This window comes from Melanaphis sacchari, unplaced genomic scaffold (genome assembly GCF_002803265.2).
Source record: "Melanaphis sacchari strain LSU unplaced genomic scaffold, SCAv2.0 Contig8_pilon_pilon, whole genome shotgun sequence".
NCBI lineage: Eukaryota > Metazoa > Arthropoda > Insecta > Hemiptera > Aphididae > Melanaphis > Melanaphis sacchari.
In genome coordinates, this window is record NW_020271635.1 from 5,437,220 (window position 1) to 5,465,015 (window position 27,796).

At 27.3% G+C, this 27,796-nt stretch overlaps 1 pseudogene; it reads left to right on the forward strand.

Annotated features, from left to right (window-relative positions):
* Positions 1 to 364: 364 nt before the first annotated feature.
* On the forward strand, positions 365 to 27,557 carry LOC112602494 (annotated as a pseudogene).
* Positions 27,558 to 27,796: the final 239 nt, after the last annotated feature.

The following is a 27,796-nucleotide window of genomic DNA, read 5'->3' on the forward strand; positions in this document are numbered from 1 at the left end:
TAAATATATCACTTTCATATACATTTATATTATTAACTACTCGAGGTCGATGTATTATAGGTACTATATATTATGCTGAAGACAAAAGTAAGATTGTAAGCGTTTATCAAATGTTTGTATTTTACATAGAAATTAATTTTTGTCACGGATTCTAGGAATGGAGTTAAAAAATAATATATAGAAACAATTAGACATTTTGAAATTCGACCAATTTGATGACTTGAAATCGCAACAAACAATTTATTACAGATACTTTAGTAGTGTAATATTTGTCAAGACTCAAGACTAAATATATTTAATATCTAAGTTTTTAATAATAATAATATAGCAGTAAACATAATGTTATTATTTATGTTAATAAGAAATGTCCTCCAGGTTAAATGGTATCGAAGATGAGACCCAATTCAACGATGAAGGAGTAGTCTTTAAACTTTCTCGGTTTTGGCGTGACGTCAGATTCCAGCAATGTGGAAATGAAAGCGTTAGCACGCCCGATTTTTGTTCGACCACCGAAATGAAATTTCTGTGCGGATTGAGGTCGTTGATGATCAATAGTGAAGAAAGCGCTAGTTCTACCCACTATTGCAGTCAAAGTTGTGTAAAAGGTGTTTTAGACAGAAATGGTTTACTGGAGGAATTCGCACAAAGTCAACGCCATAATAAATACAAGTACGTATTTATCTTTTTGTATACAATTTAGACGGATGTATTTTGGCTTTATTTCTTTATACAATGTAAATACGTAGTTAACGATTTGCATATTGACAAATTTCATTCTGAATTTAAAATAAATAAAATATGTTTATTCTATTCAATATACACTATTTTAAATACGGCATTCTATTTTCTAAAGTTTAGATGCTATCGTATAATATAAATACTTATAATTTTTTTTATTTTTATTTTTATTTTTTTTTGAACTTTACTGCAGTATAATATTTTAAATTTTTTCATAGTTTCTTAAAAAAATTTTGTTTGGAAGTTAATTTATAAATTTTTTATAATATGAATTTGTTTATATTCTTGATGCTTATATGTTTAATATTTTTTGCGTATTAATAATATATATGCCGTATACTTTTAAGTACCTAGTAACTACAATATTTAATTTTACATAATATTATCGTGGATATTGGAATTTTCGACAATATTGTTTATATAATGTTTAAAGCATGAATAGGCACGGTTTTTAGTGTAAAATACATTGTTCTCTTTATGATATTTCAAATTTAATTTCACTATCTATGTGTTATCTTAAAACTGCTGTATACTAATATTTATGGAATATTTTATTTTCATAAAATATGCAGTAAATTGTAGTTATAAATTTGTTTCCCAATGAAAAGAAAAGTGTTTTACATTTTATGTTTTAATAGAAAATAAATATAACTATGATTTATGATATAAATAATTTATTAATTATTATAATATTATATTTTACAAATTAATAAAACGTCTTGTAATAATATCTTCCAAACAAAAAATATAACAAATTTGAATTTAACAGAATTCGTCGTTGTCTTAGAATGAAAAGGTTCTAACGTAATTTTTGTAATTGTTAATGGGAACGTTTTTAAGTTATAAATGTAATAGCTTTTTTCACATTAAATACTAAATTACAAAAATTGTATGCAGTATCAATAAAGTTCCAAAAAACATGACCTAACTTGAATTTTATTTTTTACCACAATTATTGATTAAGTTAATAATAAAAAACTAAGATATTGTTTTTAGAATTAAAAGGTTGTAAGTGTAGAACTTTTTCATTCAGAGAATAAAAATTATTTATCAAGTTAGAACTTTTTTATTCTAAAAAAAAATATATTATTGATTAAATTAGAACTTTTTGATACTAATTAACATATTTTTTATATTCAGTGATACAAATTTACAAGTGAAAATTATGTTAATTCCTTATATTACGTAATATTACAAGCATTTTTAGTATGTCTTAAATTAAATTTTAGTTTTGAAGTTAATTAGTAATTACCTATTAGGTATTATTTGACTTAATATATCAAATACATATTTCTACTTTTAGAAAACATCAGTATATAATATTGGAACACTATCAAACAAAACCATGAACACAAGTTAAAAAACTCATATGGATATTCATATTAAATCTATTTAATTTATTTACTGTTAATCATAAATAATAATGCACGCTAGTATATAATAGTGCAATGCACGTACAAATAATAATAATTATTACATTCATTTAACATATTTTCAGTTATTTCATAAAATAAATATTTATTTTTTTTTATATATATAATAATTAACAAATATATAAAAGAAAAAAATTGCTTCGAGGGCAAAAAAGTAAGTAACTAAAAGATAATTTAAAAATGTATATAACAAAAAAAAAAAAAACAAATTATAGCTACTCATACTATAAGTTATAAAATTCTCAACAAATTCTATTTTTTTTTTAAATCATATATTCTGAAATATAATTTAATTATAAACTCTGTCAATATCTGTAAAATTTATTTTTTTAAATTATTTGTAAAATTATTTATATTTTATTAATTCATTTTTATTAAAGTTATTGGAAATGTGAAATTTAATATTCAAATTAAGTTATAAATATAGTATTTACAACGTAAAATTAAAATTAAGTATCAAACGTATTTACAAATCATTATATTAATCACATATTTGTACAAACAATAGTATAGTAAATCGTACATGTATTGTAAAAACAAAAATAAAAAAAATTAACTACGATTATAAAAAATATTTCCAAATCAATCAGACTTTAACATTTTTTATGAATAATAAAAAACTCAAAAATATTCATTGTTATATTTTTAAGTTTATTACTTATAAAAATGTAAAATGCCTTTACTGCTTTTTTTTCTTTTATTTCGAAATATATTTAAGCAGTGTGCTCAGAAAAGAGGTATCCAACTTATTCAAGCACATTAAGGATGTGGTTAAATTGAAAATTAAATCAAATCCATATTATGAACATAAATTATTTATAATACATAACGTCTTCAAATAAACGGAGTTGATGTCAAGTAATGGGTAAACTTTGTATTACCTTGTCTAAAAATTATATTTTTTACGATAACTTCTTGTAAGAAAATCCGGTACATTATTATTATTGTTATTGTTTAAATGTATAAATTAAAATTAACGATTTTGGTATGGATGTAATGTTCTTTTGTGTTTTTTCGAAAACATCCAATTAATCTACTTTGTTAATATATTATTGTCTGACATTAATGATTTTATCCACCCACACTATTGTTTACTTATTAACAGATGGTGTGGAGTTGAGTTTACGAAACGGAATAATACTTAGAACAGTAATTTTTTTTTTTTAGATAATTCAAATTCAAATTTAACGAAAAATAAAATATAAAAATATTTCGGAATCGTTTTGTTATGTAATTATTGGTGCAAAGTATACCTCGTCATTGAGTCTGGCACTATAATGGATGTGTTAAATCTCAATTGATTGATAAACTATTGTAGGTTTACAATAAAAAACGATTATGTACAGTGAGTCAGTGACGGTCTCTCAACCTAGGTTTTAATATATGTTGAGCAAATTTTTTCCTAAAACAAAATGCGTGTTATAAAATATGATATCAAACAATAATTATTTCCCTCTACTTCTAATCCATTGTTGCAAGGAGTTCTACGTTACCTAAAATACTATTTAAAATTCGACTTTTTCCAATTGTATACGAGGATACTATTGAAAATAAATAATAAACAATTTTTTAAATCTGATATTAATAAACATATTAATATATAATACCAGTATAAATTTAATTCTTGCCCAAAGTATTGTCGTATTGATCGAAATTATAATGACACCAAACATTGGTATATTATTACTTTTAAATATAAATATATAAAATAATGATGTATTTAATACACTATTAGTGTAAACTATTTATTAGTGTACACTATTTTTAGTGTAAATCTAATAGCTGTGTAAAATGTTGATACATTTTTAAATATCGGTTAAGTTAATCACGTTTTTAAGAATCGTGTTAGATGATTTTCACTAAGATAACTTTTTTTGGGCTACAATTATTATCATAAATATTCTAAATAAAATAATTTAAAAATTTCAGGGAATTTTGTAATTAAACATTTAAATAATCATTGTAAAATCCAAAAAATAATATAATACTATTTATTTTAACGTCACATAATTCCGATAAATATCAATTCAAAACTGTACTTTCTGAGATTTTTTTTAAAAAAATGTTATAAAAAAAAAAAAATTCTTCAAAGTGCCAATAGACTTGTATGACAATAATCGATAAATAATATTTCTTAATAAATTTGAGGGTTTTTCATGACGTAAAAAAGATATTTATACATATTGTCTGAAAGAAAAAAATAATTGTTAAGCCAATACGTTTATAGCTTGGTTTAGATTGTATAAAGTGTTAAAATAATTATTTACTGCAGGAATTAAACGTACGCTTTATGCCAGGATCGTAAGTGATCATATCTTTTACGTTGGTTGAATTTGATAGACTTATTTAACTGAAATTTTAGGCCATAATTCAACAACGGTTACTTTTACTAATATCTCAACAAATTAAAAATAATATATCCCCTCCTTTCAATATTATTAAAATGTCATTGTGCAAGGTTCAAGTTCAGATTTAGATTTAAAATCAGGTTCGGATTCGATTTCGGATCTGAGTAATTGATTAAGAATTAGTGCACAATTAATTTCATTTTTTATTTCAAATTCAAGAGAATCATAAAAACCAAAAATAATTTAATTATCGTAAGCATACTATATTTAGTTATAATTTTGATAAATGTGGTTTACGAAAAATAATAATGGTAGCAACAAAATTTCACAGTGAGACACATTCTTGAAGATTTTTTGTTATGTTCCAATGTACTTAAATCTTCAAATTATTCACATGTGTTTTTATATTGTGTACATCTCATTATAATCATTATAATGTTATTTTATTGTAACTAATCAAATTTAATATTTTATTGTCTATTGTTATACTAAACGCTATTTTAATAAAAAAATGTTGAGCAACAATATATACATACATTGCACAAAGACAAGAATTTTTAGTTTTGATACTAAATTTAATTGCTTTAATGCATATAATATAATAGTATGAAAAACTTCAATTTAATAATTTGTTACAATCATTTAGTATAAAATATATATATATATATATAAAACAATGAACCTTAAGCTATACTTGTAAACTACAAAAGTTTTTCCATAATAATAACAAATTCTATTTGCGTTTTCTCCAAAAAATGATTTAGTATTTATCTGTTCAAAGTATTTTAAATCGACGAACTGAACTTACGATAGTCAGTTAGTATATACATTGTATACATTGTATTGTTAAGAATAATGTACATTTTTATATGTTATATAGAGAAAATAAAGTTTGGTAAGTTTATTAAGTTTTTTTAACGAATGAATTAAAAAAGTAAATAAACATCTTCACAAGATTAATATTTTTAATATAGCAACAGAATGATTGTCATATAACGTACATTTTTAACTATGGATAATAGAAATTTTAATAATTATATAAGTATTTAAATTTCAGACTGAACAGGTATTATTTATATTTTCAGATTTTTATATAAAATTGACTAGTATTTACGGAGTATTAACATTTCGTGGTTATGCATTAATGAAAGATGTATAGAAAGGTAAACACTAGATGTTGTTTCACGGCTCTACGTTACTAGAAATATTGAAATTTACCGAATTATAATCTATTAATGTATATTTTCTGCATAAGTTACCAGAAATAAATATATACTTCACATCATATTATGATATACTCTAGTGATTGGTTTTTTTTTTTTTTTTTTAAACAATTTAACAACCATAAAATTATACCATTAAATAATAATATGTAATGATTGTAATGGCATATTGTATAATAATGTTTATCTTATTCGATAATTACTTAAAGTTCTTTAAACATAATTATCGCTTATCAGGTATTAATATTGTAGTTATTTCACTAAAAATATATTTATTTTTTATCTTATTCAATAAACATATTATTTCTCTCAATCAACTTTTTTAAATTTAATATTAATATACTATACCCGTGGTAAAAAATTCATGACAAAACGATAAATAGAAATCAAAAAAGATTGTTTACGTGATCACTGTTTTCGATTTAGTACAAATTTGTAGATTAATATTCCGGCAGACTAAAAATTGCTATTAACCTGTATCGCAGTTATTACTACGCGCGAGTACGTAGTGCACCAATTTGACTCTAAAATATCACAGTAACTCAGTGGCCGTCAGTAGATATTACATTTTGTCAATGGCGATAAAAGTGTTTGGGAAACGTAAACCTTTTTTTCGTGATCTAGAAACATTTTAAGTAGATTTATATGAGTTAAATTTACGTTTAAAATTCAATGAGTATTCTTTTATAATACATAACATTATCTAAGATTATTATGTTCCATTTAACCAGATATCGTTACCAACTCGTTTATACTTCAATAATCTTTTAAATTTTAAATCGAATTATACATAATTATTATGAAACCCCAAGGGGTCTATGCCAGAAAAGTTAAAATGCAGGAATTGGTATGGTGTATCTCCGTTTACTCCCCGTGAACTTGGTCGTGCGAATCTTGTACGACGCTTAAATTTAAGTGTCACAGAACGCTTTCGCTTGGTTTAGACGTCATAGACGTGTATTCATATCTATATAATAAATTATGAGAAGGTTAAGAACGAAAATAATAAAAAAACTCAGATTATACAAATGTCCAGAGCAGTAAACCGAATAAAATACATTTTGTGTTTTCGCTAAAAAATTTTCATTTTTAATGTACATGACGAACATTTTTTATTTTTTAATACTTAACGCGTTTGATGTATTAAATCGTTTCTCTCAGCATATTTTATTTTTGCTGTACATTTATTAGAATATCTCTAATATAGTATATTATATAAATTTTGTGTAGTTGTTGTTCACACACACATAAACACTCACACTCACACACACTCGCACACACACTTATACACATAATTATATATACGCTCTTTTGTACTATATAATTTCTTTGAAGAGACAATGAAATTTTTATACTTACATTGAATTTTCTTATAGTTATATTTTGCTTATGTGAAAGGTAGTCATGTGAATTTTAGTAATGCAAACCAATTTTTTTGAAATTTAAATATGCTAAAAATTGGTTTATTTCAAAATCGTTTATTATTTTAAGTGACTCACCAAGAATACTTACCCTCATTTGTTCTTTAATAATACATTTATTCAGTTTCCGGCTTTCGAAATTCGTAAGTATACTTGAGGACTACATTTGAAATTTCTTAGATTCTTTTAAAGTTTAAAGAGTATATTTTAGGAAGATATAAATTTAATTTTTTCAAATGAGAATCTTTTTGAAACTTTTTTACTGTGAATCGTTAAGAAGATAATTTGTTAATAATATTGATGTATCCATCCATATCACAATTATTCAAAAAAGTAGTTTCTGAGTTTTTAAAATGTATAGGTAATTCGCTAAATTATAGTACCAATATCTTTCAAACCAATTATGTCCTATTTTTTTAAGTATACAAAGTTCAATAACTAAAAAAATTACTCATACGAATTTTAATTTAAATTACATCAACATTTCGAGAAAGTTTTATATTTTCGAAATTATCATCAGTTAATTCTAGAGTAATATGTACACCAAAGTTCTATTTAAATATGTGCTTATTCTTTAAAGTATTTAATGATAAGCAAAGTTAACAAAAACATATTATGATAACACAAATGCCAATTAATTTGGATTAAATATTTTAATTAAAAAATAATAATGATAAGAAGAATAAATATGCATTATTAAATATAAGTGTGGTGATTATTCATTTATTGTGCTAAAATTTTGTTTTGCTTAAACGAGTCAAATCAATATGCACTTAAACAAATAGATTAAATAGTATCAAAAGTAGATAAAGTATATGCATTTTATTATGTAGAGGCGTTTATAATTACTTCAAAGATTTGTTAATGTATCATATAGTGATGTTTACAAATACGCATAATAATCTGTACTATGTGGGTAGTTTTCAAATATGTATAGTGTAATATTGTAATAACATTGTCTTATCAAAAAAAAAATGTTCTAGTATAATATAATGTTATATATTGTTAAGTTATTTTAAATTTAATCATATTTCTACTTTATTATTTATTTATTTTTTAATTAAAAAAATTCTTAGATATTACGAGAGCAAAATAAGTAATTTCGTGAAATTAAAAATGTGTTAAAGCACTAAAACACAGTTCTACAAACAAAAGACGCGTGCAGAAGTAATGGTTAACATCTCATTGCATCGAGTTATCGTTCTAAAAACCTTAAAAAACACTATTAAAGATTATTATTTAAATTTATATTTCCGTTTTACTTTTATTAATTTAATAAATAATTTAGCTTTACAGAAATCTCCGTTTAAGTTAAAAAATTTTGTGGTTAAATCGCATGTTATTAATTATTTGTTAGTGAGTGTGAAAATAAAAAATGATATCACTATAAATATATACAGGCGATATTTGACATTTGATTGTTTGAATCGCATATATAATTTTTCGGATATTCGGAGAGTTATTTTTTTTTAATTTTACTTTATTATTCATAGTATAATAAAACTGTTAATCGTAACTCAAAGAATAATGCCTTTCTTTTTTCATCATATTTAAATTAGTTTTCTATAGTAAATTCATTTTCAGGTTAATCCAACAGGTTCAAAAATGTTATTGTGAAATATATGGTGGTTTTGAACGACAATTAAACATTATTATGCACTTATTCAAAATAAACATGTTACGCTGTCTGATCTATACAAATACGGCTATGGTAGTACATTTGACCTTAATTACTATATAAACGATCTAATATTTGACTAAAATTTGAATCGAAGTATCACTACTGCAGAATGCAGATGATTAGCTGATGGCGTGTATGTAAAGATTTGCCTCTTTTTTTCTTACCAATAATGATTTTTAGAAATCTGCCAAATATTTTTCTCCAACCAACTGACATAATAATACATCATTCTAACTTCTAATCAATATATTTACGAGCACTTTCAACTACGAAAAATGAAAATAGAACTATGAACACGCATCAGTAATAGCTTCACGTCTGCTTGATAGTTATATTTGAAAATTGACATAAAGAGTATATAGATATTACACAAAACTATGAAGTAAAATATTGCTTATTCTAATCGTAATTTGAAAATAAAAAAAAAAACATTATTTTCAATATATTATTTTATATTATTTATATTTCTAACTTTAATGTATGAATAAGGTGAATTATTAAAAATGTTGATCCCTAATTTTAACATACAACTCAATATATTTTGTATGCCACTCGATAAAAGCAAATTTAGAAGAGTGCTCCAAGCTAGAAAATTATATTCTGTTTTATCAGTTTTTTAAAATTCAATTGATAATGATTTGTTTGTTTATTATGCAGATATATTACGTGTGTATTTAATAACCATCTATAATTAACGTAAGTATACTTGTGTACCTACCTACTTAATTTAAATAATATTTTTATCTATTTAGTTTTCATAAGCTGTTAATTAACATTTCAATTATTCAATACAATAAATAATTAGTAAAAATTATTAGTTTGATAATTTGAAACTGGTCTGTAATATTATTTAAGTTAATCAAAAACATTCATGGATACCAATACAGAATGCTTTAGGAAAATGGGATATAGTATCTATGCAAAATGTATGCGAGACGCTCAATAATATACATAAGTTTAAACTTAATACAAATTTAAATAATTGAAAAATAATAATAAGCATGAATACATAATATTTTATTTTTATACCTATATTAAATTTCAATCTTAGTGAGATATTATTTATTTTTTATCATAAAACAATTTTATAAATACATTTATGAATTCATGATTACACCATATCTTTATCCAAGATCAAAATTTATTTTTGAATTTAATAAAGATATCAAAGTATATTTATTAATAATAGTATAACATTCATACAATATTTTATCTACTAAGAATTTTTAATGTGTAATATACAATATAATCGATAATTTTCTTGATTTTGATAAAAATTAAATAATACATTAAAGTAAATATTCATTTTTATAATACAAAAAATAAATAAAATTATACAAAGTAAGTATTTTGTTATTTAGATTTAGAATCACGAGAAAACATTTTTATTTAAAAAAACCCCATATTTTAATTTTAATCTGGATAATCATGTATTATACTATTAACGCCACAGTGTTATTTTAAATATATATGCTGTAGACCATTTTTATAGTTTTAATAAGACAATTTTGTTGATGCTTATAAAATACAATACACGATGCTGGTTTTAACTTTTCATGTGGAATGGATGTTCACCATTTAAAGTAAAAAATGTGATTAACAACAAAACTGAAAAGAACTATTAGAGTATAAAATAGTGTTTCTGAAAAAATGAAAATAAAAAAAATAAATAAAAGTACAAATTGTTTTATAACCAATAGTTTCTTTGTCTAAGCTAGTAAAACAAGTAAAATATAAATTTGTTTGTTGACACTGTTGACAGTCACATTATGTCGAAAACCTATACCTCAATAATTCCAAATCAATTCAAATAACTCTGAATAATAATTAAAAAAAAAAATAAGAACTTCCTAATTTTAAAACTGAATTATCTATATTTAAAAGATTGTTAAAAAAGCCACCATTTAGACCATTTAAATTTAAGTTTATCAATATAAATACAATATTTTACTATTATTATTGAATACTATTATATTAAAACTTACAGGAAAGAATCGTGATAAAATTCAACGAAAAATTACTCCCAAATCAAACTAGACATATACAATTGATTAAATATGACTATGAACTACAAAATAAATATAATAGTATATAGAGATTTTCAACACCACAACATTTAACCACTAGTTTGAACCCAAACGATGAGGACGATGGACAACGGTTAGCAACAAGACGTTTTATTTTTTCTGATTTCTAAACATTATCTCATTATTGTTGCTGTGTCATTATTATTATTTTTTTCATAAGAGTTCATCGAGCAGTATATATGTATATTATTATAACAGTATTATATATTATTAATAGATACATTTATTATTATTATTATTATTATCATTACAATTGAGACATGTCTGGTACTGTCACTGTGTCATAAAAAGAAAAAAAAAACGTAACTCTTCTGACTGTAGCCAACCAGAAATTTCTTGAGTGAGGGTCCATAGTAATGTACCTATGTATAAAATGTATGGTCGTTGAGCTTATAGCGTGCCTACACCAATTTATACCAACACCGAATAAAATATATCACTTTCTACGAGTACACTCAAACACGGAACTGGGCGAATGGAGTAGAGAGGGCATCCAGACCACTGACTCGCATTACTGGCGACGGTATCATGCGTAATGCCTGAACAATATTATGTCGCTCGATATTGTTATACTACCGAGTATCAGTCATGATTACGGGGCGTCGCGCGTGCACGATCCAAGACCCAATTTTTAAAAGTCACGACGACAATATTTGCATAGGTACTTGAGTCTTGGTCGATTGCAAAATGCGTTTTCGTATTTTCACATTTTTCGTTTTTAGGACTATTAAACCGACGAACCGAACATAACATTGCCCAATTGAGCGTATAGGTTGTCACGTCATGTGTATGTATATATGTATATATATATATTTATATACCGACTATGTAGCATTATAATCTCGTGAACACGTTTTCAGGGTGATATGTGCACTACACCTAAATTTTAAATCGTTTTGTCAGTCAGACGCTCATGTATTTATTACTATACATGCACTATTCTCGTGTCGATGATAATTTACTGTAATCATCGCGTACCTACTTGGATATCTTAAACTTTTACGCTTATTGTATACGTAGGTAGGTACACAATATATTTATTATATAAATTTTTAAATATTTTCTACCAGAAAATAATAAACTTTGAGTTTGTTTTCGTACTGTTGTTATTGTGCAACAATATTCTATGGGAGCTTATTACGATTGCATGTAAGTCTATTTTTAACATAATACTAGGATTTAGAATTTTCTATACCTTATCACGTGAATGGAATATTTGGTGTCTAAACTGTAAATTCCTGTATAAAAAATATTATTTTCTTTTAGTTCAATATTTGAAAAATCTCTGTGATAAACATTTTTAAAGATGTATTTATTTATCTTTTTTCAGTAGTAAATTAATGTTTAACATTAAAACTATTATTCTGTATGGTCATATTATAAATTTGTTTACCTAGTTATAGATGTTTACTCTTCAAGAGTTTAATGAATATATCAACAGTATTAAATTATTACCTACCTAACCTAAGACATTTACGACACTTTTTTTATCGAAAAAATAACCGTAAATTCAGCAGCTCTAAATAATAATGATAATTACTTCGGAGGTGTACGGTAATTTTTTTGTTTTAGAAATGCGGCATGCAATTATACGTAATTGAATTACTCGTTTATTCATTCTTTTAATAAAAAAAATACTATAATAATAACAAAAATGAGATGCTTTTATTATACGTTTCCCACATTGTTAACCATTAACACTTAAATTTCGTTCATACAAGCTTTATACATGATAAATTTAATTTAATAAAAAAAATATATAATGTAATAATACAATTTGAAATATAGACACTGTGAGTATATAACTGAAAAAACATCGGTGGTGGTAGAAGGGTATAAAAATGATAAAATTTTGAATGCCACGAAAATGTATGTTCCTAGTGTTTCTACTGTGTGTATCTGTAGCATTATTTTTAATAATAAACTGTTGACGCGATGTATTCATGTTATAAAATACTATTATTTTACGAATGAATAAATCAGCTTTGAGACTAGATTTCGTGGATTGCGCACAAGGCAATCAATGAGTCAATTTTTTGAGTCAAGTGCTCGATTTATGGCACCGATGGATGAAAGCGATTTGTATCACATTTGTTTTTCACATTACTGCCATGTTATAATAGGAATATCGATAAAAATAAGTAATAATTTAACACGATTTTTGCATAAATATATTATTTTATAGGGCGGGCATTGGAGTCAAATGCTTTGAAAAACCTTGTAATATATCATCCATTAAATATAATATCTTAGTAGTTAATACAAATTTTAATATTATTTATAAGATTTTATGCACACCAATGCAGTAATAGAAATATTTTTAGATCAAAAAGAAAACAAATTTCTATTTAAACATAATACACAAATAATTAATACAATCATCAACACTTCATGTTTCTTACATAGTTATATATTAAATTTAATATCAAATAAATAAAAATATTTTTTGATTTGCAAATACAAGTTATCCTGTATTATTTTTATTTCAGTAATTGGTGGCTACAATAATTGATTATAAATAATTCCATTATAATAATTAATATATGCTCGTAATTGTACAAAATGAATATAAAGATTTATGAAAAAAAAACTCAAATATACTATACAAACAATAATCAGAAGTATCGAAATACGTATTTGTAATAAAAATAATGAAATAGTATACAGGTTATTTAAAATGTCTTTAAATAATAAAAAAAACAACATAGGTACGGTTTTTTTATGTACACAATATCTGTTATATGGTGAATTCATAAGTTATTAATATTAGGTACTATTTATATGACTATCTCAACATTCATTCATAATATGTGCAGTGTTTTTTATTTTAAATTACGGAACGTGGGTTGTATATACATATTATAGAAACAGGAGGAGTTTAGAAACCGATAAGAAACACCCAATGCCGTTCGGACACGACGTCCGGTCAACGGCAAATCCGATTACAGCCCGGGTACGATCCCGCACGTTCTACTTAGTAAATTTATAAAGCGAAAACGCGAAAAACAGTTTGCACGCCGAAAATAAATTATATCGTATAGTATTTTACATCGCAGCTATTAATATACATTTTTACAATATGACTGTATGATATTTTGATTGTGGCAAGGAAGAGCTGTTTTTTCCCCTCCACTGATCGAACGGCGTATGATTATTATATGGAAGTTTTAAATAGAATTTAATGAAATCCAGATTATGTGCTTTAATCGAAACTCGTTATATTCTGCTGCTGCCTTTGCTCGAGATTGTCATCATGTATTCGTGTGTTGCGCAACCGTATCGTTTCAGACCCGCGTCAACAGTTGTTTTGGGATTCGGTGTCTAACATTGTTTTCCCTCCCGCGTGTTACTTTTACTTTTTACTTTAATCGCATTTCGTTTAAAGACGCGCGACAACAAATCTTCCACGCCCAAATGCAATTTAAAATGTCACAACAAAAACTCTGTGGTTTGAGAAATTTACGCACGCAAACACACACACACACAAATTCGCGTATGGTCTTGACACAATTGAATGACGAATTAAACTACGAAGGACCAGACAAATACGACTTATGTTATATCGTTTTTTTTTTGCATTATTTACTTATGAAACCTAAATAAATGCAATAACTATACAGGATGATTTACTGACTATGTTTACCCCCTTTTCTTTTCCAACAATGTAGTTATTCAAAATCTAATTTTTGTATTTCTTAGTATACTTAAAGACTATATTTTTAAATTCCTGAAATTTTTTCGTACTAATAAGAAGTATCAATAAGGTATATACATTTTTGTTTTTTAAATGACAATAAAAAAAAAAAAAAAACATTTCTATTTATTGATTAGAATCGGTTGTATTCTATAGTTTATCAATAGGTTAGTAATAGCGATAAGCATTTTCACAATTTTATTATTTCAGTCATATTTATTTATTATTTCATATTAGGACATTCGGTAAATACATATTAAGCCATGTTCTGTAAATTATTAAATTGATATGTATTTATAACTATTTAATTAACATACATTTTGTAGTGTACTAATTCATAAAATAATTTGTATTGTCCCGGGGTCTTATATATATATATATATATATATATATATATCTTGTCACCCTGAATACATAATTTTCGCAAAGTTTGTTAGATAAACAATGTTTATATTGTGCATTTATGTATAAAAATGTAATGATATTTTTATTATTCTCTTGCTGTTTAAAAAAAAAGAAAAAAACTAATTACCAAACTTAAAACTAATTATTTATTTTTTATTTTTTAAGTGATATTCCTACGTTCTAGAAGCCACGCCCAACAAGTTTTTATAATTGATGGTTCCCTGATGGAATTTTATTCTCAGTCTCTTCTCAAAAACTAAACATTTCATTAATTGTAAATTACACATACGAATACAACCATCTATATCAACAATTTAATCAGCGCATCCTTGCAAAAGTTGTAAAAGTTTATTATGTGATAAACAAAATCCATCAGTTTCGTCTATTAAACATTTACAATTATAATTAAAAACAAACAACAGTATACTGTCGAGCAGAGTAAAAGATTTAACTACAATAAAGTATGTACCGCTAATTAATGATGAAAAAAAATAATATTTTAAATTAATTTACTGTCGACACCTAAAACTCAAATAATCAGTAAATAAAGAAATAATTTTTTTCAGGTAATTCGCCAAATATCTAAACGGTTTACTACGTACACTAAATTTATATCTAAAAACAAATACACTTCATTTTTTCAAATAAATGGAGAAATCCAATGAAAAATTGGGTGTACTCAAACACAATATCACTAATAATTTCCACATTTTTCTACAACTTTTACCAACACCGCCAATATATTCGTTAAAATTGTTATCAATTTTCAATCATTTTATTCACAATTTTATCTTTAATTTCGTAAAAGGTTGCAGGATTACAGAAAAATTATTATAATAATGATAATTTGAATTTTGTTTGTTTCAGAAGATTGTCACTTAATACTGCATAAACATGTATAATTTGATAAAGTAATAGTTTCATTTTAATATTTTGTACCTAATGTAATGATTGTTATTTTTACCAGAAACATATTCTTTAATCGTTAGTTAACATACTTGTTGTCTACAAATATTCAGTAGCCACTATTACATAGATTGATCATTTTTCATGTTTGGTAAAATGAAGACATGAAAAAATCCACAAACAAAAAATGGTATTCTCTATATTTTATTAAAACAACTAAATCGTAAATCAATGCACATTAGTCTGTATTACAGGTAGTAGCATAGCCAGAATTTTTAAATGGGGGGGGGATTAAGGTTTAGGTATATTCCAGGGATGGATAACTCAAAATTGTAGCAAGCAAGGTTAAAAAAAAAAGGTCATTCAAAATATGCATTTTAGTTAGAACTATTTTTTTATAATGTTAAAGTATTTTAACTTCATTATATTAACTATAGTTTAGTTATTTTGATTGCTAATTTATTGAATAATTAAAAGTATTAAAATAATCAATTGGGAGGGGGGTACAACATCCAAAACCCCCTTGGCGTAGTCACTGATAACAGGAGTGACTAACATAAATAGGTTCGCGGGCCACATAGATAAATACAATGATACTAAGAGCTAAAATTTTAATAGACACATTTTATATAATTTGATAATTTTTTAGAAGCTAATACCTAAAAAAATTAAATTCATAGTAATATTAAGTAAATTTTAATTTTATAAAAAACCTGCGAGCCACATCTGACAATGACGGGAGCCACATGTGGCCTGCGAGCCGCAAGTTTGCCACCTATGCTATGTAAAATATAATATTATATGATACATATTACGTATGTGCACGAATTGATGTAAAATGTTATTCTATACATATTATAAAGACATGTTTTTATTTTTTGAGAATAGATTTTAATTTTACATTTTTATAATACCTAGAACATTTAAATTAATATGATAAAATAAAACGAGAATTTAAGTTTCTACGCAAAAATTAATGAGATAGGTAGTAAGTTATTAAACAAAAATTAAGTATGTGTGTTCTTACTTTCCATTTATTAATGAAATTAGTAAAAAATGCATGTGCCACATTAGAAATGAACATAAATGGTCAAATCTTACGGTATTCTTAAAACTGTACGTATATCATTCATAATAATAAACTCAGTTTAAAATTATAAAAATTTAAACATTTTTTAAACAAATATTACTATCAGAATAAGAACAAAATTAAGCAAATACCATGCAATAAACACAAACTAACAAGTTAAAACATATGGTCATAACCATGATTATTAATTAGGTATAGATTTTATAACTTATCTATACACATTTCTTCACATTTATATGGAGGGATTGGGATTCCAAAGTAATCCACTAACGTTATATTATATTTTATATTGCGAAGCTAACACAATTATAATGATCTACTAAATACTTAAAACGTGATTTTTCTAATGAGTAAAAAAAACAATTTTTAATTTTTTTTAAATATACACTATAGTTATCAATTTATTGTCAAATAAATATAGTTGAAAAGGAAATCTGTTTTTTGAATCGTTATATTTGTTATTTTACGAATATCTCAAAGAAACTAAGATATTATCTTAATTGACTTAATTGTTTATTTGCAGGTTCATATACCTAGTTATTTATTTTTTTTTACAATATACCTATTAATACAATGGTATTGTGTTAAATGTTTTTTAAGATTATTTATGATTTTTTAGATTATAATAAACTAGCGGGTTACCTGCCGCGGCTTTACATGCGAATTTTTAATAGGTATATAATATAAAATATTAATTTATAACAAAAATGTTATTATAAAACTTCTTTATAAACTGCATTTTATGTATTTTTATTTGGTGTTAAAATTACTAAACTTGTGGACGTACTACCTCTAGAGCATTCCATGTAAAATTGTCCCTATAAAAGAGCATAAAAACATTAGCTAGAGGCTTACGGCTTATAAGCGCAAGATCGATATTTATATAGGTATACAAATTACACGTACAATTTTGTCTTTTGTCGATTTCAACCCCTTAAACTCTACAATTCCACGTACGTCAAACTTACGGACATACCCGGAGGTACTATCACTACTTTCCACGCTGTATTCGATGTAAGGGTGACCACTCTTGAGACATTTGCACTAAAGATAAAAGCAGTCTAGTCAAGTATGCCCTTTGCATGGAAAATCATACCTCCAACAACAAAGGATGTTCAGTATTTATGGCACTTCTTAAACGTCGCAAATCAACTCATACAAAACCACATAATTCGAATACAATATTCACGTCTAAACTCCCTCTCACATTTCCAAAAGTTCCTATGTCTCCAGCGCTGACTCCAATAATATCCTTTTACCTAATAGCCACACTAACGATAAGTCATTTACTAAAATTTACTAAATTTATATCAGAACTAACCGCATTAATAAATCCCCTCATTATGATCCTTACAGCTGTTTTAAATAAACAGCTTATTCCTGTCCAAACATTATTCATACTTCATTTTAAAATTAACAAAATAATTTTAATCCCCGTATATTATGTTATCTTTGACTTGTTCATTTTGTGAATCTTCGATCCATATTTATCTCTAACATTATTTTATATTATCTAAAATATTATGTTCACTATTATTATTTTGCAATTTATTTAAATTATCCTATATACCTATATCTCGTTTAATTGTTGAGTTATAATAGTTACATTAGAAACTAATAAAAATTAAAATTTCGAAAAATACTTTCTTAGTACTCGGTGAAATTACAATATTAATCTTCTCTCAAAATTTTAAATTGATAGTTCCAATAAGTTCAGTTTTACGTTGAGTATGAATCATTCACTCTGAATAGTCTTGTTTATTTATACAGATAACTAGTACATATGTAGTACATAATAAATAATTTAATATTTTTAAGTGGAATAGAGAAATTATATTGGGTCTTTTCATTGTAATATTATTTGTAAAAAGTTCTAACCAACATAATTAATACATAGTTATACATAATATGTGTACTTAACGCATTTTTTTCTTAGTTGCTCTTACATTAGTTTATTTAACTCGACGATATAATTGAAATAGAAATTTAATTCTGCTAATAAATTGTTATTTTTGATGATTAAAATGTGTTGTGTATTAATCTATATGTGTGTGTGTGTGTGTGTGTGTGTGTGTTTTAGTTATTTATTTTTTAATTAAAAAAAAAGTACGCGTTTATAGTAAAGATAATAATATATTGTATAATGAAAGCGTACAAAACTTTTTGGCTTTAATAATCGTATTAAAACGAAAATTATTCGTTTTGTGGAACGCAATTTTATCGCATCGTTGCAGTTACCTGTTTATTAATAATATTGCGCACATTGAACCGAGGTTATATAATAAAATATAGTAAAGAGAAAAGGGTATGAAAAATAATAACAGACAAAAATATTATTCTGACGTTTATTTTATTGTAAATTAATTCATCACATCTTACACGTAAATAATTATTGACAAAACATGTTTCGTAAACTAATCTAAATAGATACGTTTCGTTTGAAGGGGTGACAACAATAATATAAATATTAATACATAAATTTATGTACCATCGATTCGAAAGCGTAAAAAGGAAAAATAAACGTTTGTATTATAATGTTTATATGTATCGATAATAATAATAATAATAATAATATAAAGTTTTGCGAATACGATTCACTTAAGTCAACTATATAAATATGAAATGTTTATTTTATAATATTTCATCGTTCAGTAACGATTAAAGTATTATCATTATTTTTGCTCCAGAAATACACATAAAGACAAATTTTCACGACGTTAAACATGACGTCGCAAGCTTTGGATGTGTCTTTTTTAAATATTTTATTTCAATATACCTTTAGAATTATTACGCTTCGTAAATCGTTCACCGCAAACACTGCGGTGAGTACACATCACGTCATATATTAAATTATAGTGATATAATTATTGTAAACATACATCAATGGGAATAATTGAATCGATCCTATTAAATAAATTGTTTGGACAAAAAAAAAAAAAAAAACAATATTTACAAAAACATCATTATAACTATTGGATAGACATGCTATTATTCATAAATTATAACATATGTATACTCATATTGAAAATTGCAACCTGTTTGGACCAATTATTTATTTAGGAAGATTGTTTAGTATTATACAATTATTAATTTATAATATTTTATTATTCATTAATTGTATATGTATATATATATATTATTATTTTTTTATTGTTTATTTTTTTCATTTCATGGGCAATACCATCCATTTTAACTCAGCTAATATGTTATATTTCAAATTAACTATTATATTTAATCTGTGGCGGCTATATATTTGCAAACCATGATAATAAATAAATAATAAAAAAAAAAATATGCATGATATACTAATCTGCATTACTCAATTAAAATACGTATATTATTTAAGTTAATGTACCGTTGTCTAAAACGTAAAGTATTCTAGAGGCTTTTTTATTTAATTATAAATAAATTGCGCCCTACCAAAATGTTGGTCACATTGATTTAATTGGATATTTTATTATTGTATTTGAATAAAAAAATAAATAAAGCTTCTCCTAAAAAGATGAAGTTTAATGATTCAAGTCTAAAAAAAAATGTAGTATTGACATTCAAAAATAAGGCTATTCAAGGATACTGAAGAAATATTTATTTTATTTATCCACGTATATTTATATTTTTTTTTTTTCATTTAATAATAATGTAAAATAATATTTTTTCTGATTAAGTAATAATTATATTTTATTATAATTTAATTTTTATATTAACTCCACGTTCTTATAAATTTTAATTTATACTTTTTTAGCTTATGTAAATTTTGATTTATAGTTCGAGTAAAATGTCTGTTCTTGTGCATAGAAGGGTATTTTGGGTTCATCTCATAGAATGGAAGAAATAACTGAAAATTTAAATGTTTTCAAAAAATATTTTATTTTTAACGTGGCCATGTAAGATTAGTGTATTAGCTTATTTTAAAATCTTTAATTATATTTTACTTTAAAAAGTAAAAACTAAATAAGTCTTTAAAAATTATCTAAATAAGGTTTTTTTTAGTTGATCCAAACGGGCATAAATGTAAATTATAGTGTAGTATATGAAAATTACTTATTCTAATAAATATGATATCTTATATTATTATAAAACTTGTATAAGTATATACCCCTAACCGTGGCGTCAAACTTAACAATATTACACTTGAAAAAATATACAAAAGTAACGAACACATCTTTTTAAACCATACAAAATAATATTATGTGTTTTTTCTTATACAAGTTGTATTTTATTTTCGTGAACACCACATAATATATAGATACCTATACTAAATATATATTTTTTTTTAAATAATCTTTAAAGAAATAAAAATAATACAGTATTTACAACGAATTTTCTATATGCTAAAATTATTTTATACAAAAACAAAATGGTCATCCGTTTTCAAACGAATATTTATAATAACATTATATATATATATATGAACAAAAATAAAAAACAATTTATGTTTTTTATATGTGTTTTGTAAATTATTTATGAATATTAACCATTTTACTGTATCATACACGTATGAAGTACATTGTATGAAAATGCATTTTCAACAATATTGTGACGATCTGACGACGACAGACCGGAAATAGAAAATATTATTGTAATTTTTACGCAAAAGTTATGCGCTGTAGGTCATGCGGGACAGGAACGCATTTTATTTGTACGGACGATAAGATTCCACGTTATCCTGAGAGGAAAAAATCAAAATAATATTCGCACGGAAGTCTTGCCTTCTTTTGGTTATTTTTCTTATGGCTGTACATTTTAATAAATATAATATATTTATACATATTTCCATCGCTTCATGTTTACACCGATCCTATTTGCTTACTTATACTCATATTATATTTTATCCACGAATATGTCGACAAAGTAATATCAAAGCCAATCGGCTTAATGATATTTCATGTAATATAAATTGTAAGTTGTATAATTATAGTTTTGTGAAATGTTTGATTTTTCAACATTTTAGTCCGTTTCAAACGCAACAATCATAATAATAATGATTATTAAAATGAATATTTTTAATATTTTATTGAGTGGTTTTCTTATGCCCTATTAATTGCTTATATTAAATCTCTAGTGTATATTGCATAAATGTATATTTGTTAGTTAATATTGTTTAATAATTTGAATGGAAGTTTTTGTCGTATTTAATAATTTTGTCGAGCAATTAAGTTGTCACTTGAATATTTACAACTATTATAATTTTATGTTGTCATATTTTTTATACTTATCACAGACAACGTATTTAATGAATTGTCGAAGTTTGAATGAATTTTATTTGTCATGTTTCTAACCTCACCTATAGGCTATAGATTGAAATTTTATAGAAAACTTTTTCTGGATATAATGTGTTTCAAATTTTACTTTGGATTTTAAAAGTATATGTCTGTACGGTGTATTTGAATTGTAGTATGGGTAATGGTAAATAATTGCATAGTTAAATATTCAAACTTTTTTCGTAAATGTATTAAATTGCTAAAAATATTAGACTAACACTGAATTTAAAGTGGTTATTATATAAACCCTAAAAATTAATGTATTTTGATAAAATAAATTGTCAAAGAGGGTATCGTGAGATCTTATACCAAATGTGAACTAATACGTTTGGTTTAATTTGCGATCACAGTTCATAAGCAAATCCTGGATGAAAAATATTGAGATTCCAATCATAATTATACAGTTGTATTAGAAATTTAAGACGATGAATATTTTTAACCACTGATGATATGCACTGCACAATTTACGAAATATTTTAATAAATAATATCATTATAACGATAAGATCTAACGTGTATAAAACCGTACGTAGTCCGCATGACTGAATTAATAACACGGACTGACATCACGTCATCGAAAAGTGCATTAGCATGCATTATTTATGACGCAGGAGTCGAGGAAAAAATCAGACGGCCAGCATAAAAACGATCACGAAACCGTTATACACTGTTGCGAAATCCGTAATGGGATGATGAGGGAAGTCATAATAAAAATTCTCAGATACCTAATGCGATAGTAATTTTATTATTATTAGAAAACGCAAAAAAACGAACTGAAGGATCAGCACGATATTGTACGGGATGTCGTGATGCTACGTCCGTCGTAACATTATTATCGGGATTTATAAGTCTACTTTCTCACAGGTGTCGGATAAACATTTTCTCGGAAATAAATCATTTTAAACCCAATTAATTACTCTACATGCTCTAGGACTACAATAAATTATAACGGAACGAAATGTTTTTTTTTTTTTTTTACTTGGACTACATTATAATTACTCCACCAAAAGAATACCTGAATATTCTAAAACGGTTTATTCCCTCCAAACATACATCGACCCGCTGTATTGTGTGAAAAGAGATTGATACGTTTTATCGGGCACCTCGAGTACCCTCGTCACACCCGTTCGTACAGCGGTGTTCAGATTTCAAAACGAACATCAACAACAACACCACTATTTTCGAAAGCTATAACAATCGGAGCAATGCATAGGAATTTAAAACGAAAATCATTTATAGGTATATTTAAAAACCCGAAAACCGTCTGAATGGGATATTGAAAACGTTTTTTGCCCGTATCGCAATCAACATATTGTATAGTATTAGGTCGGAGAAGAAAGAGAAGGGTCGATAGACAGTATAACGATTTATTTTATGAGATAATGATAATGTGTATTAATGATGATAATATAGCCAAAGGTGAACAGTTCACTAAAAGCAATGAAAATAATAATAATGATTAACTCGAGTTAAGTTAACATGAAATCATTTTAAATTGACAGCTAACAATAATAAATTTAACTCAATTAAGTTTGAAGTTTTTAAGAAAAAAAAAAATGACGATTTAATTTAAAAAGAAAATTTTCCAATAATTTATTTAATTCAAGAATCACATAATAAAACGTATTTGATGCCTATGACGTGTACAATGTTATTTTATTTGAATCTAAAAATTACAGTAAAACTATGTTATTATTGTATTACCGTTGCACATTGTATTAGAATATGTTTATTTAAAATCGTTTATAGAGTAATTTGTGTATACAAATCTATTACATTTTAAATCGATAGATTATTTTTAATTTAATTGAAACATTTTAAGTTATTACAACTGACAATTAAACTAGTTAAGTAAAAACAAAATAGCCGTTGTATACAGTTACAGGTGCATTAACATTTTGTTCGTTGTTAGTTTTATTAATATATGAATAAGTGTAATGGTTGAGATGAAATTAAGTTGCCTGAAATCATAAATTTTATTGAAACTTTGTTACGGTTTTGGACACGTCGCTAATGGTGAAACCATGAAATTTATATTAAAATAATAAATACTCTCACGCTGGAATTGCGGACGAGTCGTCAAACGAAATTCCACGAAATGCTGCAATCGGTTATAATTTTGTATTTACGTGTTTGCTAGTTTTGTATACCTATTATACAAAACTATTGTTTATTGTTTACCTACCTATTATTCATTTGCTAGAGCGAAGTCAAATTTCACGATTATATTATCAATAATATTATTCACATATTATTAAAATCATTTTGGTTTGCACAATCACGTGACCGGACGTCCTTACGCTGTAAACATAACAAAACAGTTTTAATAAAACCAAAACCAACAAAGAGTATTTGTTCATACTGAAATAAAATCATGTTATTGGAACATTTCATGATAAATACGATAAATAATTGACCACGTGCATAAAGAAACATATGATATTACGACGATTAGAACGTTTGATCGCTCACATTTAGTTTTTTCGAACAGTAGAGGATTCTTTACCCGAGCGGTCGTGTAATAATTACAGAGATATTTTTAAAACGCTAAATTTATTCATGTTATACTTGTAAGCCATTGCTGTTTTGAAATTTATTGATAACTTTAAATTTGTCCATTTGAAATATTTATATTTTGCTCGTTAATTTATATTAAATTTATTCGAAATAATTATTTAGATTATATTATGTAGTATTAAAGAAACGAACATATTTAGTGCAAGTCAAATTAAAATTATAACAGAGTAATTGATTAATATAACGGTATAAAGAGCTGGTACGCTTGAGGATCAACATAAATTTTTTCGCACCATTTTACTTTCATTAACATATTTTAATGATTAAATTATTGACATTAACTGCGCTGGGAGCACGACTCTTTTAATTTTATTATTTTTTTTAAATTCTCAATTGAATTAAAGAAGTTTTAAATTATTTTAGAATTTAATTATATTTAACCGCGTGTTCACCTTTCTGTATGCGTACGCAATCAAATCGTTCCAGTTACGTATACTCCACCGACGATAGTTAAGTTTACATCTACAGTCAGGAGCGGGTATTCATTGGTATTGGACTGTAACCACGTCAAGAGGCCGATATGGGGGCAAGGGAAACATGTCCCCATGGAAATGTTGAATGTTTACAAGATCTACAATGAGTGAATAAACTTGATGGATTATGCAGGATAAGTGTATATAAGAAACAATTGATGATAAAACAAATACATAAAACAAGTAATAAATATATTTGGTGTTAAAGAAATTTACAATTTAGCTGTAAATTAATATTTATATATTTATGTTATTAATTAAATGAAAAGTAAATAAATAACTTTATGGTAAATTGGTTAAATAATATTATTTCATAATTTTTATATTTGATATACAAAATATAATAGTACCTATAATGTTAAATTGTAAACCCTTCCTATCTCATGAACATAATTAAAATTTGTCCCCGCGAGAATTTTCTATGGGCGCCCTTGACCTGATCAATCAAAGAGCAATACCTTCTAAACCGAGCGATTAGACAATAATGTCTCGCGCAAACACGCGTTCCAATGACAAGGGGTGGTAAACCAATTTATTATTTATTACATGCTGATAAACAATGTATTTCTCGATTTTCACAGAATCGCGATAAACGTCGTTCTCACATGTGGGTTATCGGACGGCGCGTACTGGCAGAACGATCTATAGAAGTGTCTAAATATTACCACTCGAGTGTGCTTAAGCGATTTAATTATACTTCATCATCTCGTTAGTTTGCACTACCAATGACCATAATTTACTATATTGCGATATTCATGGTTATAATCAACGCTTTGACACGAAGTAGGAATAAAGATGCTAGCGTCCTATAAATCGATTTTATAAATGCAGGTTACCACGTTTAACGATTTCTAATTTTCGTTTTCATTTTTATCTACAGATTTTCGTTAACGACGGTGGCTTGGACGACGAGTTTATGCGACGTCGACGACATCGATGACGAAGAAGAAGAGGAAGAATTCATGGTAGGAACGGGCAGCTTGCGATTCGATGTTCTCGGACGACGCGTCAGCTGACCACCGGAACACCGCGATGTAGGCGGGACGGCTGCAGCTCGGCGACAGCGGCCGACGGTCGGGCACCGTTACGAGTCGATGCGCCACGATCTCACGACGGCCCCAACCGTCCCCTTCGATATCACCATAACACCACTTCGCCCGTATCCATCATCCGCACCACGAGCGCAGGTCGCATCACTCCACCAGGGCCGGCCCGGACGAGTCGACTTCCACGAACGAACGACTGCGGAACCGGACCGGACCCGCCTCGCCGGACTTCACCGGCACGGCTGCAGGTGGACGCAGCAGCCGAAAATCGTGGGCACTGCTCAAACAGGAATACCACGGAAACCCGGCCTGGACGAAGAGATCTGTCTGTTGCCACCGCCGCCCCGGCGAAGGCAGCGGCACGGACGATCCCGTCCGCGAACAGCAGTGGCGGCGACGACTTCCACGGCGCGGCGGTGGATGCGACGACTTCGCCGTCACCGACGTCGACGGCGCAACGGCACGGACGACGCCTCGTCGCCGCCGCAGCGCAGCAGCAGCAGCAGCAGACGGCCGCGCGCGTGGACACGCGTTGACGGTGTGGTCGGCGCCACGTCAGCGGCCAAGACGGACTGACGTTGGCGGCGGCCGCGTCGCAGGTGGTGGCCACCGCGTTGCGCCGGGCCATGACGCAAAGCCGATACGCAAGCAGGCGCCGGCCGCGGCCGTCGTCGGCCACATCCGGCAAACGTCATTCGCCGCTCGTCGGTACGGTTCGACGCTGGGCCTGCCGTCGCGGCAGCAGCAGCAGCAAGTGACGCCGCAGCGGTCGAACAACGAACAGGTCGAGCGTCATGATCGGAACTCGTACCGGCACGGCCATCATCCGGTTTGAGCAGAAGCCACCAAGGTGCTGGGCGTCGTGTTCTTCACGTTCGTGATCCTGTGGACGCCGTTCTTCGCGCTCAACCTGTTGCCGTCCTTGTGCCCGAAGTGAGGCCGACATCAGCAAGGCCTCATCGACCTGGGTCACGTGGCTGGGCTACGCCAGTTCCATGGTCACATTTCTACCATTTTCAACAAGGTGTTCCGGCGCGTTCAAGCAGGGTGCTCTATTGCAATACCGTGGCCCTATGGCAAGGCGACACTCAATGAAACGCCACCCCGTGGCCGCCGCCAGAAGGTCTGAACTAGTCCCGGACTCTGCGTACTGCCCACCCGACTCACCATTGTGACTCGCGGTCGCCGAACCCATGGTCGCCGCCGGTATCGAGTATGACGTGATGCTGGTTGGTTCGTCACCTGGAACAGTGTCCAGTCAATCCTGCACAGACGAACAGGCCTTTTTAACCCGATTCAGACATTAAGATCAAGTCGACTTTTACTTAGCTATGGTCGATGCATACTATTTGGAAATATTATACCTTATACTCGTATATCAAAGCACTAAATTTTAATTTTCTGTGCATGAAAT